Here is a 14,601-nt window from a genome sequence, read left to right as displayed (position 1 = left end):
TGAATTCCATGAGGTTGAAACTAATAATGCTGTTAATTCTTTATTCTTAGGGCCTGTTTCACAATGTCCGGATAAGTTCCAAATAAGCTATTTGTTACTTATTGGTATGATAAATAGTATTTTTGCGTTTCACGACTGTCAGATAGCGCTATACGTCATGAAATTCAAAGTATCTTATTTGAAACTTTTATCTTTCGAATAATTTATGTGTTGCATAGCTATTTGGCACTTTATCCATACATTGTGAAACATGCCCTTAAAAACATAAATAAACGTCAGTTTATATATAAATTGTAGTGGGTGGGCTAAACGCTCCGATGAGATCCAAGTCACCTCGATGTTTTCCGTGTCACCTCAAGTCGAGTGAGCGCGGTCTGTGAGCGCTTTTTAAGGTAGTTTTTGACGCGTACTACTGCTATGAACCTGATGCCCACTAAAGTATTTCTAAACGAATAAAACTTAGCGTCCTTTTAAGAAAGAGATAGAGAATAGAAAGCAACGTACTCGCGAAGCCACAGGCTTTGAGAGTTTCCTTGTTAAGTTGGTATCACTTAAAATCCTGTTTTGCCCTTGTTCTATAAAACATATTGTCAAACAAGTCCACGACTAGAATCCCCAAGGTAAAGAAATGTGGCCGCTTAAATAAAACCTGGGAACGAAGCATCATTGCAGAGGCGAAGGAAGCTGAAATTAAGAGATCTGCACAGGACCGATCAGACTGGTTTTCTAGCACCTAAATAATATTGACTTTACAATTCTTTATTTTCTGTATATGTTATTTGATTGTGTTTTAATAAGGCCTTCTGGACCTGACAGTTGCCTTCGCTTTGTGGGTTCTAAGATACTCCACCGTACCAGCCTCTGTTATTATATATTATAATAAATAAATAAATTATGCACGTAAAAGGAAAAGTCCACTGATGCTCCACCACAATTCAAACGACGTCAGCTTGGAGGGTTGCAAGCTCAAGCTGCCAATTTATAGCGTTTTTTGATAAAAATTTTCCTTTCTCTCAGGTCAGAAGATAGCCGTTATATATTTCTGTAATAAAACGCGGTTCTTTCACACTTCAGTTCCTCCTTATCAAATAGCCATACGAATTGGTTATATTTCCAAATCGCTATAAAGATATCCATTATGCGAAATTGGTGGGTGAATGGTCATAACACATCGCTCAGGGTACGTCGTAAGACAGGTATAAGCCATTAGGGAATAATAAAATATTCTTATCGGGCCATTAGATGCTCATAAAATAACAGTTAGTCATATAATAATGTGATGGATGTTAAGATTTGTTTTTCGGAGCGTTTGTGTGAATTTTATCTGTGTCAAATTTTTATTGTTTATTCAATAGTTTAATGACTATTAAACTAAGGAAAGCAATTATATTATGATACGCATTCTTGCTCTGTAGCCAGCAGATCAAGCGACATACAATCCGAAGAGATTCAAATTATATCCAAAATCATAAAGCAAGTGTGGCAGTTCCATGCAGCGTACCGATGCAGATGAGGTAAAGAGAGTTGGAAATTATTAGTAGGTACAATTTTCATTATTGTGAAGTTCGATTTTTAAATTCGTTTCCCGACTAATGATGGTAAAACTTTGAATTTAGAATGTGTTTACTTGTTTCTATAACACACAACACAACGAAAATAACACAAACAAAACAATGTTTTTGCTCGTGTTATTTTCTATGCTGTTATTTTTCTACAATATTTTGTGCTAAGAAAGACATCATGTTGTGTTAAAATTTTGCGAGACACTATAAATAATTTATATCGTTTGAGAGCGACACTGTCAACCACGATAAGCTCACGTGATTTATGCTTTACTAGCTGACCCGGCGAACTTTGTTCCGCCTTAATGGCAATAAATAAGCAGTTTGGGTTTTTTTATTGGAAAAAATACAAAAAAATTAAATACCTACATTAATCATTCATTATTATTTCTGTATTTTAGTACATAGGTTGCTCTTCACTTAAGTACCTTGTGATACACATTTTTTCATTTTTTGTTTTATTATCAGGCGCAAAAACAAACAACGCTGATGGTCTTCCGACCCGTGAACATGCCACGTATAATTGACCATGGGAAAAACATGAATGTTCTAGATTTAAACCACAAACTTTTAAGGATTGGCCTTGTGATTTGTTGATGGTCATGGAAAATGCAAGACGTATCGGAAATTGAAGTCTTTTAAATTCAAACGGCATATCGGTTGGGATCATCGGGATCCTCGGAATAAGAACTTCCTCACCTTTGAATTTTCCTATCATTATCGTAGCGTAAATTACATTGTTCTTCAATTTTCTAAGCACCAAACGCATACCATTATGTAGTTCAGGTCATCTACATCTTTATTCTTTTTCTTCTTTTTTATCAGTAAGCAATGTAACTCTCATGTTTGTTGTCAGCTGCAGTTTCGTCACATAGCGCCATAGATTTGACGATTTGAGGCAAGCGTTTATTTCGTCGACAGCCGTAGATCTTGGAATTACTGGCAGTATTTGGCGGAAATCGCCAGACAGTAAAATCATTGCTCCTCCAAAACATCTCGATTCATTGCGTAAATCTTTTAATGTTCGGTTAAGTGCTTCCAATGCACGTTTATGCGCCATTGTGCATTCGTCCCAGATGATGATTTTCGATGCCGCTAAAACTTTGGCCATTGCTGAGTGTTTTGCAATATTACACGTTGGTTCTCCAATAGTTTGAAGATTTAACGGTAATTTTAATTCTGAATGAGCCGTACGGCATCCTTCTAACAATGTGGCTGCTATTTCAGAAGAAGCAACTGCAACCGCTATGTTGGATCTCGCCCGAACAGTTGCTAAAACTAATGACATGAGGAATGTCTTGCCAGTTCCACCAAGGGCATCTAGGAAATATAAACCACCATTTTCATCATCGTTTGCCTTCATTAAAGTATCATAAACTTCCTTTACTCGATTAAATGCGTCATTCGACAACAACAACAAATAGAAACATTCATCATTCTTTGGATGAACTGTATACATACGACCATACCGAGTTTTATAGTTCTCTTCACTGTTTATACGAATGGGCAATAGCACTATCATTATAATTAAATTGTAAATTGTAAAAATAATTAAACGTATTTATTTAATAGAAATATTTTGAATATTGATTTCTTACAAATATCAAATTGTCATATATACGTCATTACATAGCTGTCATTATACGTCAATTACATAGCTATCATTTGCGTTTTATTATTCCAAGTCTGATTCTTATTTGTTATACCACTTTTTATAGTGACTGACGTTTCATGTCAAGTCCCACGGGAACGCTGTCGAACGGGATAAAAAGTATCCTATGTCCGTCTCCTGGCTCTAAGCTACCTCCATACCAATTTTCACTCAAATCTGTTCTTTCGTTCTTGAGTTATAAGTGGTGTAACTAACACGACTTTCTTTTATATATATAGATAACATGTTTAACCTCATATTTACGACACTAAATAAATACATAACCTATGTACGTTATTTTAAAATTGACATTGACGTTTAGCCACTTAATACAAAAAGTAGTTCTTGAATCAGGCATTACTAATAATAAAAAATATAAGTACGTGTTTCCGTTAGACGCCTATTGTATTATACTTAGGTTTAAATAAAGTTTTAATTTGTGGTAATGAAATAATTGTTTTACAAAGGTTAAAAGCCTGAATGTTTACTTCCATAAAAGTTATCTACGAAACAGACATATATCTGCTTAATTATGAAGATAAATATTATAAATTAACTTATTCAAATGCCTTATAATGTGTATATATCAAAAGGATGATATTTTAAATTCATTACATCATCCCACTTTTGTAAACATTTCATCACTACCAGTTACATTGAATTTAAACTAAATGACATGTTAATTAAGATTTTAATATTATCTGTATTTAAAAGGCACACATAATCCAACTAATACAGTTCATCCAATGCCGATAAATAGCCCTTTAAATTTCTTATAAAACGAATACTTAAAAGTAATTTCCCACATAAATATCAGAAAGAAACCCTTTATCGTATAAGCTGCTATTTCAGACGGGAAGCGGAGAAAATCGGATAAAATATTCCATTTGTATCGGCACTGTATTATGTATTGTGCTCATGATGTATGTTTTGCCAACATTCGCGGGTGATTTTGCCAGAAATTTGACTCACGTGAAGGGGAACTACTTTGCGTTAGAAGTCAGGTGACGTTGTGATTGATGTTAGTTATTTCGTTTAAATCCGACACTTTTTGAGATAAATTGTTATTTTGGTGGATGGGAAAGCTCATTTTTATGTAAGGGAGCTATCGTAATAAGATTTTGTATATAAATCTTACTTATTTCCTTTACCCAAAATAGTTTTTTTTTTAATTTACTGTATTTTGATAAACAAAGATAATTATACTTGAGTTTTCCGGGGCCGTTCAAGTATTACGTTAGCAGATTTACTGTAATTTGTCCCCCCCTCCTCTTGTCAGCAAAAGTAATCAAAGCTCTCAAAAAAAAAGTACATAAACGTATAATTTTTTTGTAGGTCCTCGAAAATGCATTTCGTTTTAAAGCATAGACAATGTGTGGGTACCATGTGCAAAAAAGTTACTAATTACTGTTGACGTTATCACCAAATAAGATTATATTATATGAGTATATTGCATTTACATTCGAAACTTAAAAAAAATCCGGTTTCAAATAATATAATATTTAAATATCGAATACATCAACGCAAAGTAGACGCACATCCTCGTAAAAATTAGAATGGTTATGGATAGGACCGCGCCCTCAAAGCTTTCAAATGAAGTATTACGTGGAATGAGCTGAACCGCAGTTTGTATTCAGTGAGGGTAGCCTCATTGATTGTATTGAGCCATCATTCATAATGAATACTTGAGTGGAATCACACGGTCGCTGCTAAACGAGTTTTATTATGGCAATTCTGGCTTATTCCATTCTTGCTGACAGAAGCGCTTTATCGCGTCGTATTACGAGTTCTAAAATATTTAAATTATATATAGATTTCATAATTAGATTCAATTAATTATGACAATTCACAATTTTATTTCAGAAATCGTTGAAAGTACAATTTCTAAAGACAATTTATTTATTTTATTCATTATCGACAAAAAAATCGGTTTTCTGTAAAGTCGGTTTACTGATGATAGTTGAATATGACAACGTCATAAGAAAATACTGCTGGAATGGTGCAACCATTTTTTTAAAGAAATTTTTAATTTTATTTGTATGACTGATATTTTGTATGGATATAAATGGAAGTAAATGGAAATCACAATTGAATTGATCAAGTCACATTTATTTGTACGCATAAATACAATTATGTCAATTTTTTTAACGAACAAACGCTGCCGAACGCGGATGCCCATTGTGCCTCTTTGTCGCTCGTTCCTCGCTCTCGCTTGCACTTCAAGCCCACGTTGTCACGTCATAAGATAATACTGATAAAAAAGGAAAAACTGTACACAGTTTTTCCGTGCAGGACGTCGACCATATACGACGTATATTTTACTCTTAGAACATGTTTATAAAATATCGCTAAAATATCAAGGTTATTAAATTTTTTCATATACCCCGATGCAAGTACGTAATATTCATAAATATAAGCCGATGCTACTTTAAATCTATCTCCCGAAGAGTGCTTTGGGACACACTGTTTATTTTACACGATCTTATTGGCTCCGGTGTGTATAAAGCTGGGATATAATTTCAATTGCCAGTACTGCAGACAGTAGTGGCATGTCCCAACAGTTTATTTATTGTGTTTAAAAGGTTGAAGTACCTCGACTTTGAAATAGAGGATCTGGAAATGACGAAGGTTTTTTTAAAGATCTTTAATAGCATTCGTTTGTCAAATTAAGAAGAACCAATACTATTCCATATTTAAACGTGGGCGCAGCAAGTATTGTTTGGCAATACTACGCTACTTGTATTCTCAATTATTTGTAATTATAATAAAAATTATAAATATTTCATTACATATATGAGTAGAAATATATACAAAACGTGTTAATATGCTTCTACGTTTATATTCATACTTCTCCATAACATAATCTTTAACATCTAACGTCGTATTTGTATAAAAAATACCAGAAATCACGCTCGATCCAGGATTAAATACAGGAAATGTTTCATTAAAAATATCAGCATTGTTCAATAAAAACATATTAATCCCTCTTCTAGATAAATATAAATTCACGCTCGAGTAAAGCCTGTCGCTTCCACTCGAAAAATTTCAATCGGAGCTCGCCGCAGACTGAGGCCACAATGAAAATCCCTAGAAAACCTGCAAATGCCCTAACTTGTTTGTAGAAATGAGATAGGTTAAATTTAGAAAATCAATTGTTTGTGTATTTCAGTTCTTCGAGCAAATAAAAGGCTCTTCGATCTTGTTTAATTAAGATAAGAAAAGCCTCTTGTGGCGGTTTTCCAATAATAAAATTACTTTATATTTATATTACTTCTTAGAATGTATGCATAAATTTAAAAGTAAATATTATTTCTAACAAAATGCTATGTGAAAAGCAATACTAGCCCAGTTTTTTAACCCCAAATCTTTCACGGCTTGGCGTGTCTAATAATGCCATCCTGGAGTGAATAGTTTCTGTTCCGAATTAACAGTAAAAAACAAAGCAGTGGTGGAACAGCCTTGGTTCCATACTTCATATCTGTTACGTGATCCTTTGTTTTTTCTATAAGCAAGTGTAGTGTTTTTCGGTGTACGCCTGGCGATTTTCTGACTATATTTTCCAATCCATTGGTGCATAGCCGTGATTCGAACGCAGAGAGTCTTGCCATTAGGCCAATATTGCTTTTAATGGTTGGCTGGTCGCCATATAATATATAGTCACTAACGGATGTAAAAATGGAGGTAATCACTATGACATCTATGTGATATTGTTATAATATTTGTGCCAAGCACGTGATATGACTTTTTCAAATACAGTATATTCTTCAACGAATAATTCAATCCAAGGCAGGTAGAAGGAGACATCATTTGTTTGGACAAAACACTAAGTCATTATTTTGACTATTCGTGACTTATAAAATAGTACAAGTGTTATCAAACCATTATTGATATTTTATTTTACGTAAGGTTTGTGTAATCATACAATGAATTCCGTTAGGTTTTAAAAGCTTGCAACCTTGAACAGGGCTGTCGACTTTTCTACGGTTTCACTATACAAGGTCGTTACTTAAAGAAAGTCCGTATCAGTTTTCATTAACAGTACTAGGTTTTAGAATAACAATTACACGTGTAAACGAAGTAAGAAAAACCGATGAGTATATAGTATGAAAAGGCTAACCTAACCAAATAAAAAACACCAAATCAACATATACAATTTTTATCAGCTGATTGTCATAAATTTACGCTTACACGGTAAAATGGCGAGGCGAGGCCGCGAGATAAATCTATGTTTTCTGCTCGTTTGTCATGATCGTTATTAAAATGCTTTCACAATATTATTTACACGTGCTTATTGGAATTTATTGCTTTATATTAGATTTTGCTTCGTTATTAAAAATCCGCTTATTGAGCGATGAATGTTTTAAATTAACTTCTTCGTGATTCAGAAATATGTTTAGGGCATTCATGACTCCTAATTAGTTTTTTTATTGTAAGAAAAAAATAACTAGCCTTCTTTGCTCTACTTACGCTGTCATGTTGGCCTATATAATAGTAATAAATAACATTTTCGTGTCAAAATGTTCATTCCATACTCCTCCAAAACAACTCGACCGGTTCTTATGACTTTTTATGCATATTCAGTAAGTCTGAGAATTGGCTACTATCAATTTCAAACCCCTAAGTAATAAAGGGATACCCGAAATTTTATTGTTTTATTTTTTAGACAAACTTTTTTGGTTTTATTTTTTTATGATACATCGTACCAAAATACATAGAAACCTTAATCCATACCCGCCATGGTCAACCCCTATTTTTTGTTAGTTAAGAATTTATAACTTGAACTCTGATGCTTATACAGAGGAAAATCACAGAATAACCTAAAAAGTTTTTTATTTCAGAAAACCGAACAGTCTACTAAAAAGGTTGGCTAGGCATTAAGGAGAAACGCAGTTCGCGGGGGCAGCTAGTATAGTAATACTATTATAATGTAGCTTTCATAAAAAAAATATACCGCCTTTAGATTAAAATACATGTATTTTATAACAACCTTGGAAGGTTCTTAAATCCATGCTTTGCTAAGATTATGTTTGTAAAAGACGTTGTCATAATTTTATATGCATATATTGCATACAGTTTTTACGAGCCAAAGGTCTATACATTTTGTATGAGGAGTAAAAACGTTCATTTACCAAAATTATAATATCATATTTTTTATTCATCGCCAATTGTAAAAGTCGTAAAAACCATCTTCTGAACGCAGCGTTTGCATATTTTTTTAAGATGGTAATACCGTAATTTAAAAAAAACTACATTACAGGTACTGAAATGAAAGTCTCGTCTGTAAAAAATTGACAATTAGTGAGATTAGAACTAAATCCAAAATCTCATTTTTACTTATATGTATTAAAAGTAGTTTTTCTATATAGCTGTTGTATCCACAAAATAAATTATTCATGTCCAAAGCGCAGAGAGTTGTATTCAAAGATAATCTTGGGTGATTTACGATGAGAACTTTAACATTTACACTCAACTTCTGTTTATATCAGGTTTCTCGTATTTCACGACGACGGTCTCAGACATGCAAACGTAGAAAAGTGTTTTACTTTGTGTGTTTTACTTATAGAAAATGAAGTGATTGAATGCAAGAGTAATGTTTTCTTACTTTAACTTGGATTGTTTCGCGCATTAATAATGAGCAGTTTTAACATACCACTTGTTACTGAAGCACACATACATTGAAAAAACTATTATATTTTATATATTATTATTTCAGCATCAAACATTTTCAAAGCTATTCCATTTTTCCAAGCAGACTTAGTAAATCCTAGTCAAAAATTTAACGAAAATTGAAATGCAAATAAAAAAAATAACTGCTTCTAATTTTACTTTAACTGCCAGCTTCCAAATCGTTGGCGTATAACGGAAGAGAAGAACTGGCAATAAATTTTCCGCCACTTTTTATCGCCAAGTATTTGTTTTAAACAATATTTGTAAGGAACTGCAATGTTCACACCATGTACTTGGCCTTTTAAATAATTTCTGGTTACTTAATAATAATAAAATAAATTAAAAACAAAGATTTATCCTCTAACAGCAGGCTTGGCGAATTACGAGCACGCACTTACATTCTCGTGGGAACAACTCCCAAATACATAGTTGAAATAACTAACATAGTATTTCAATAGATAGCTATGCTAACACTGCTTTCAGTTTAATTAATACGCTTTCTCGTTTTTAAAGCTCATTATACGTTACATAGTGTCGACCATTAAAAGAGATGCAAATTCGTGTATGCTTAGCATCCTAAAGGACAACTAAAATTACACTTTACATAAAAATTATGTTAGCGAAATGTTATTCATTTTAACTTACTTACTTTTTACTGCTCGAAGATATTATTAATTAAATAAATTTATTAATCATGTCCAATCATTCCAATGTAAAAGTTATGAAACTGCTTGATGTTTGTTTAATTGAAGCCTATGATCAGGTCAGTGATGTTTATAATAAAAAAAAAACTCCTACTTACTTATATACTTACGCATCGAGGATCATCCCAAAAAATATTTTTACACGAAACATTCACAAAATATCCTCCTATTGTCACAGTTTTTTCGTAATTGTGTGCTTCTAACACTATTCATACTTCGAAAATGTCTCAAGGTGTTGGCTTGCATAACGTGGGATGCAATACGGTGCACAGTATGAACTATGCAGCGAATGCACTACTGGCCTAGTAAGGCCGCGCGCAGCTGACCCCCAGTGATGGTGAAAGTTAATCAATACGACTCTTCTTAGCTGTCACCTCCTACCTTGGTATGGGCTCCTGGTAATTAGCTTGGGTAATAGCTGATTTCAGCGTGTTAGCTTGTAAGCCATTTATTTAAGTAGCTTGATGCGATGCAGTATAGCGTTTGCTATAATTATTATATATGCATAACCTTTTTAATTTTTTGGCTTTACCTTTGTTATACAAATTCAACTATGCGTTTAGAAGTAGTTGAAAAATGAAACATATTGTTAAACTGAACGCATCCACTTAATATTATGTAATCTGTATCTGTCAATGTAGTCTGTCATAATAAATATATCGCCCCTGTCTGTTCCAAGATATTGAGCGGTTCGCACCATTGTCTAACTCAGCTGTTTTATTTATTTCTCTTTACTAAATTCCTACTCTAAAATAGTTTGTAACAGGTTATGGGCCCAGACGCCCGGATAGAAATAGGGAAGTGGGATTTATAAAGTGATAGGCATCACGTTGATGCAAATTGATTTCGTGATACGTCGCGACGTCATTAACTTTTCAGCTTACAATGGCGGACCCCCGTTTTGCTCAAATTGATCGTTTGGCGGGCCGTGATAATTATCCTACATGGAGTTTCGCGGTGAAAACCTTTTTAGAGCATGAAGATTTGTGGAAATGTGTCGAGACATCGGGCATGGCTTTTACGAAGACCGAAGATACGAAGGCAAGGTCAAAAATAGTCCTTCTAGTTGACCCTATGAACTATGTTCATATCCAGGATGCCACCACGGCTAAGGAGGTATGGGATAACCTGAGAAAGGCTTTTGATGACTCCGGCTTGTTGAGGAAGGTAGGTCTTCTGCGAGAACTAATTACAACAGATCTGGAAAGTTGTGGTAGTGTTGAGAACTATGTCAACAAAATCATCACATGTGCACACAAGCTTCGTAATATAAAATTCATTGTAGATGATGAGTGGCTCGGCACATTATTATTAGCCGGGTTACCAGAGTCATATAGTCCTATGATTATGGCTATGGAAAGCTCAGGTGTGTCCATCACTGCTGATTTAGTTAAAACAAAGATTTTACAGGATATAAAGTCTCCGGACAACTCATCTGTTTTTTTTTCAAATTTCTACAAAGGCAAGGCAAAGAATAGTAAATGTTCAGGTTCTAAAGCAAATAGTAAAGGTCCCAGGTGCTTTAGGTGCAATAGGCATGGTCATTTAGCCAAATTTTGTGCCTCAAACAGCTCAAATCAAAAGAATAAGTCTGAAAGTATTAATACTTCTTCTAGCTATGTTGCAGCGTTTCCAGCCTCACCAGGCCTAGAGAGTGGATGCTGGTACATTGATTCAGGAGCTGCAATGCACATGACAAACAAGAGAGATTGGCTTTATGACTACGGACCTGCTTTAGTAACAAACATTAAAGTTGCAGACAACAAAATATTAACAGTAAAAGGCTGTGGTAAAGTAAATATAGAAACATATGATGGTGAAAGTGAATTAAAAATTGGTACAATACAAGTAAAAAAAGTTTTATATGTGCCAGATTTGGCTGTTAATCTTCTGTCAGTCCGCCAAATGACACAGAATAACTGTCAAGTAAAATTTAGTAAGAATACATGTAATGTTTATAAAGAGTCTAAATTAATTCTCACTGGATATATAAAGAACAATTTATATGTGGTTCATAATGAAACTTATGCTTTGATGTCATCTGTACATCTATGGCATCAAAGGATGGGTCATCTAAATTATAATGATCTTCAGAAACTTAATGAGTCTACAGATGGAGCAGATATAGAATCAAGTAGAGAGGAGCATGTGGTATGTAATACTTGCTTAAAAGGTAAACAAACAAGGCAACCATTCAAACATGCTGGCACAAGGGCTTCCGCCCTCCTGGAGTTGGTGCATTCAGATGTATGTGGGCCAATGGAGGAAAAGTCTCTCGGTGGTGCCAGATATTATGTCACTTTTGTCGACGATTGGTCTAGAAAGGTATTTGTTTACTTTATCAGCTCTAAATCACAAGTACTCGAAAAGTTTAAAGATTTTAAGCTACTAGTAGAGAATCAATTAAATGCTAAAATTAAAACACTAAGATCTGACAATGGAAAGGAGTATGTCAATGAAGCATTTGATAAGGTTTGTAGGGATTCTGGTATCAAACGTCAACTCACTATACCCTATACCCCCGAACAGAACGGCATGAGTGAGAGGATGAACCGAACTTTAACAGAACGTGCTAAATGTATGCTTATTAATTCTGGCCTACCTAAGAAGTTTTGGACTGAGGCAGTAGCCACCGCTGCATATGTTATCAATCGCTCACCAACAAAGTCTTTACAATATAAAACTCCTGAGGAATTATGGTCCGGCATTAAACCTAATATCAGTAACATTAAAGTGTTTGGTTGCAGAGCTATGATGCATGTGCCAAAGGAGAAGAGGTTAAAATGGGACTGTAAGTCAAAAGAGCTTATATTTGTAGGTTATTGTTTAGAGTCCAAGGGTTATAGATTGTTTGACAAAACTGAAGGAAAAGTAATAAGAAGCAGAGATGTAATCTTCCTAGAAGAAAGTGTAAATAAAGATTTTGCTTTTCTACCACTTACTGAATCGCAAGTAGTTATAAATGAAGATAATTTAGATGATACTACTGACATGACTTTAAAGGAAATTGATAGTGCAGTCTGTGCAAGTGATGATGATTATGTCCCGGAGCATTCTATATCCAGGAGTGAATCACCTATAAACAGAATTAATTTAAGGCCTAGAAAACACAGAGCTATGCCTACCTTCCTCTGTCAGAATGAAATTGAGAAATCTATTGAGCCAGATCCTGAAACATTGGAATGCTGTTAAGAGGTTATTTCGATACTTACAAGGTACAAAGTATCTACAGCTTGTATACAAAAGTAATGTTGATGAAGAAATCACTGGATACTCAGACTCTGATTGGGCTTCCTGTACTGAAGACAGAAAATCATGTACTGGATACATTTTTAATTTCCAGGGTGCAGCGATATCTTGGAATTCAAAAAGGCAGCAAACTGTTGCCTTGTCTACTGAGGCAGAGTATATGGCGCTCTCAGCTGCTACTCAAGAAGCTATGTGGCTGAGACAGTTGCACTGTGAACTGTGGCCTTCTTTAAAGGTTACACCTATTACTTTGTACTGTGATAATCAAAGTGCTATTAAACTTACAGGTACTTACAGTTATCATGCTAGGAGTAAACACATTGATGTTCGTCACCACTATCTGAGGAACAAAGTTGAATGTGGTGATGTCAAGATTGAATATGTGGGCACTGATTCGATGGTTGCTGACTGCCTCACCAAAGCCCTACCGAAGCCCAAACACCAGCACTTCCTCATCGCTATGGGTTTGCGTTCAAGGGAGGATGTTAAACTGAACGCATCCACTTAATATTATGTAATCTGTATCTGTCAATGTAGTCTGTCATAATAAATATATCGCCCCTGTCTGTTCCAAGATATTGAGCGGTTCGCACCATTGTCTAACTCAGCTGTTTTATTTATTTCTCTTTACTAAATTCCTACTCTAAAATAGTTTGTAACACATATATATATATATATATATATATCTATTATAAAATATAACGTTAATAAATTATGGTTTATATTTGTTTTAAAATATTTTCAATTGTTATACGATTTTTCCTGACATCGATTTAAAATAAAATATTCCCTATTATATGATACTCCCTAGTAAATTTAAAGATATAAAGAGAAAGAAAACACGTTTTTGCTTAGTTATTCAATTTTTCAGACATCTACTCTTTTATTATGATGTTAAAATAAAAAAAATATTGTGACATTGTCTCCATATCGAATTGTACAAGAGCATATCTCTTTGAGCTTTCTTAGGCCTTGGATGCTAAATGTCAGAGGGCTCGCAAGTACGTTACCGTCCTTTTGAAAATTGGTACGTTACTTTCTTGAAGGATGGTGGTGTGTGGCACAATCTGGATTAGATAAAAAGATGGACACTTATTGTAAAGATAAAAAAAGATGAAAATACTGATATCAAATAATTTCACACAAACACTCGCTACTCATTCCGCTGCCTCCGCAAAATATCTTGGCCCCCGAAACGAGATTTTAAATATTAAAAAATAACTAAAAACCAAGAATTATGTTAAAAAAATACTGAGCGTTTCTATCGAATAAATTTCGCAATATTCTCGAGAAATACACAACTTTCTCTTTGTTATTTTACCTTGTTTTCTTGTCAAGTGATTTTCACTTTGTTAAACGCTTCTTTAACACCGATCTTCAATTAAACACCGTGAGATAATCTCGTTATCTCTTCAACCAATTCTTAATTAACAAGAATAAAATTCTTAGAATAATAGGTTGGAAGGTAGCGGGCCGTGAAAGGGGATTGTGAGGGACGAAACTGGTTCAACGCCCTTCTTTGTAAAATCTGCCATTATAACAATAGATAATAGAATCATTGATCCTTCAGTTATACACGCTCTATGATCCTTATCAATGTACGGATTAATTTTTTATTCCATTCAAGTCTACTTTATTAAATTTCAAAGAATTATATTTATTACGAATAAGTTACTATATTATTTATTATAAAATATGTTAAGTCTCTTTTGTTCTGTTCAATGTTTGAATCTATGATTATATAACTTGGACAAATGTGTATCAGGTT

This window comes from Pieris rapae, chromosome 15 (genome assembly GCF_905147795.1).
Source record: "Pieris rapae chromosome 15, ilPieRapa1.1, whole genome shotgun sequence".
Lineage (NCBI taxonomy): Eukaryota > Metazoa > Arthropoda > Insecta > Lepidoptera > Pieridae > Pieris > Pieris rapae.
This window is presented reverse-complemented; position numbering follows the sequence as displayed.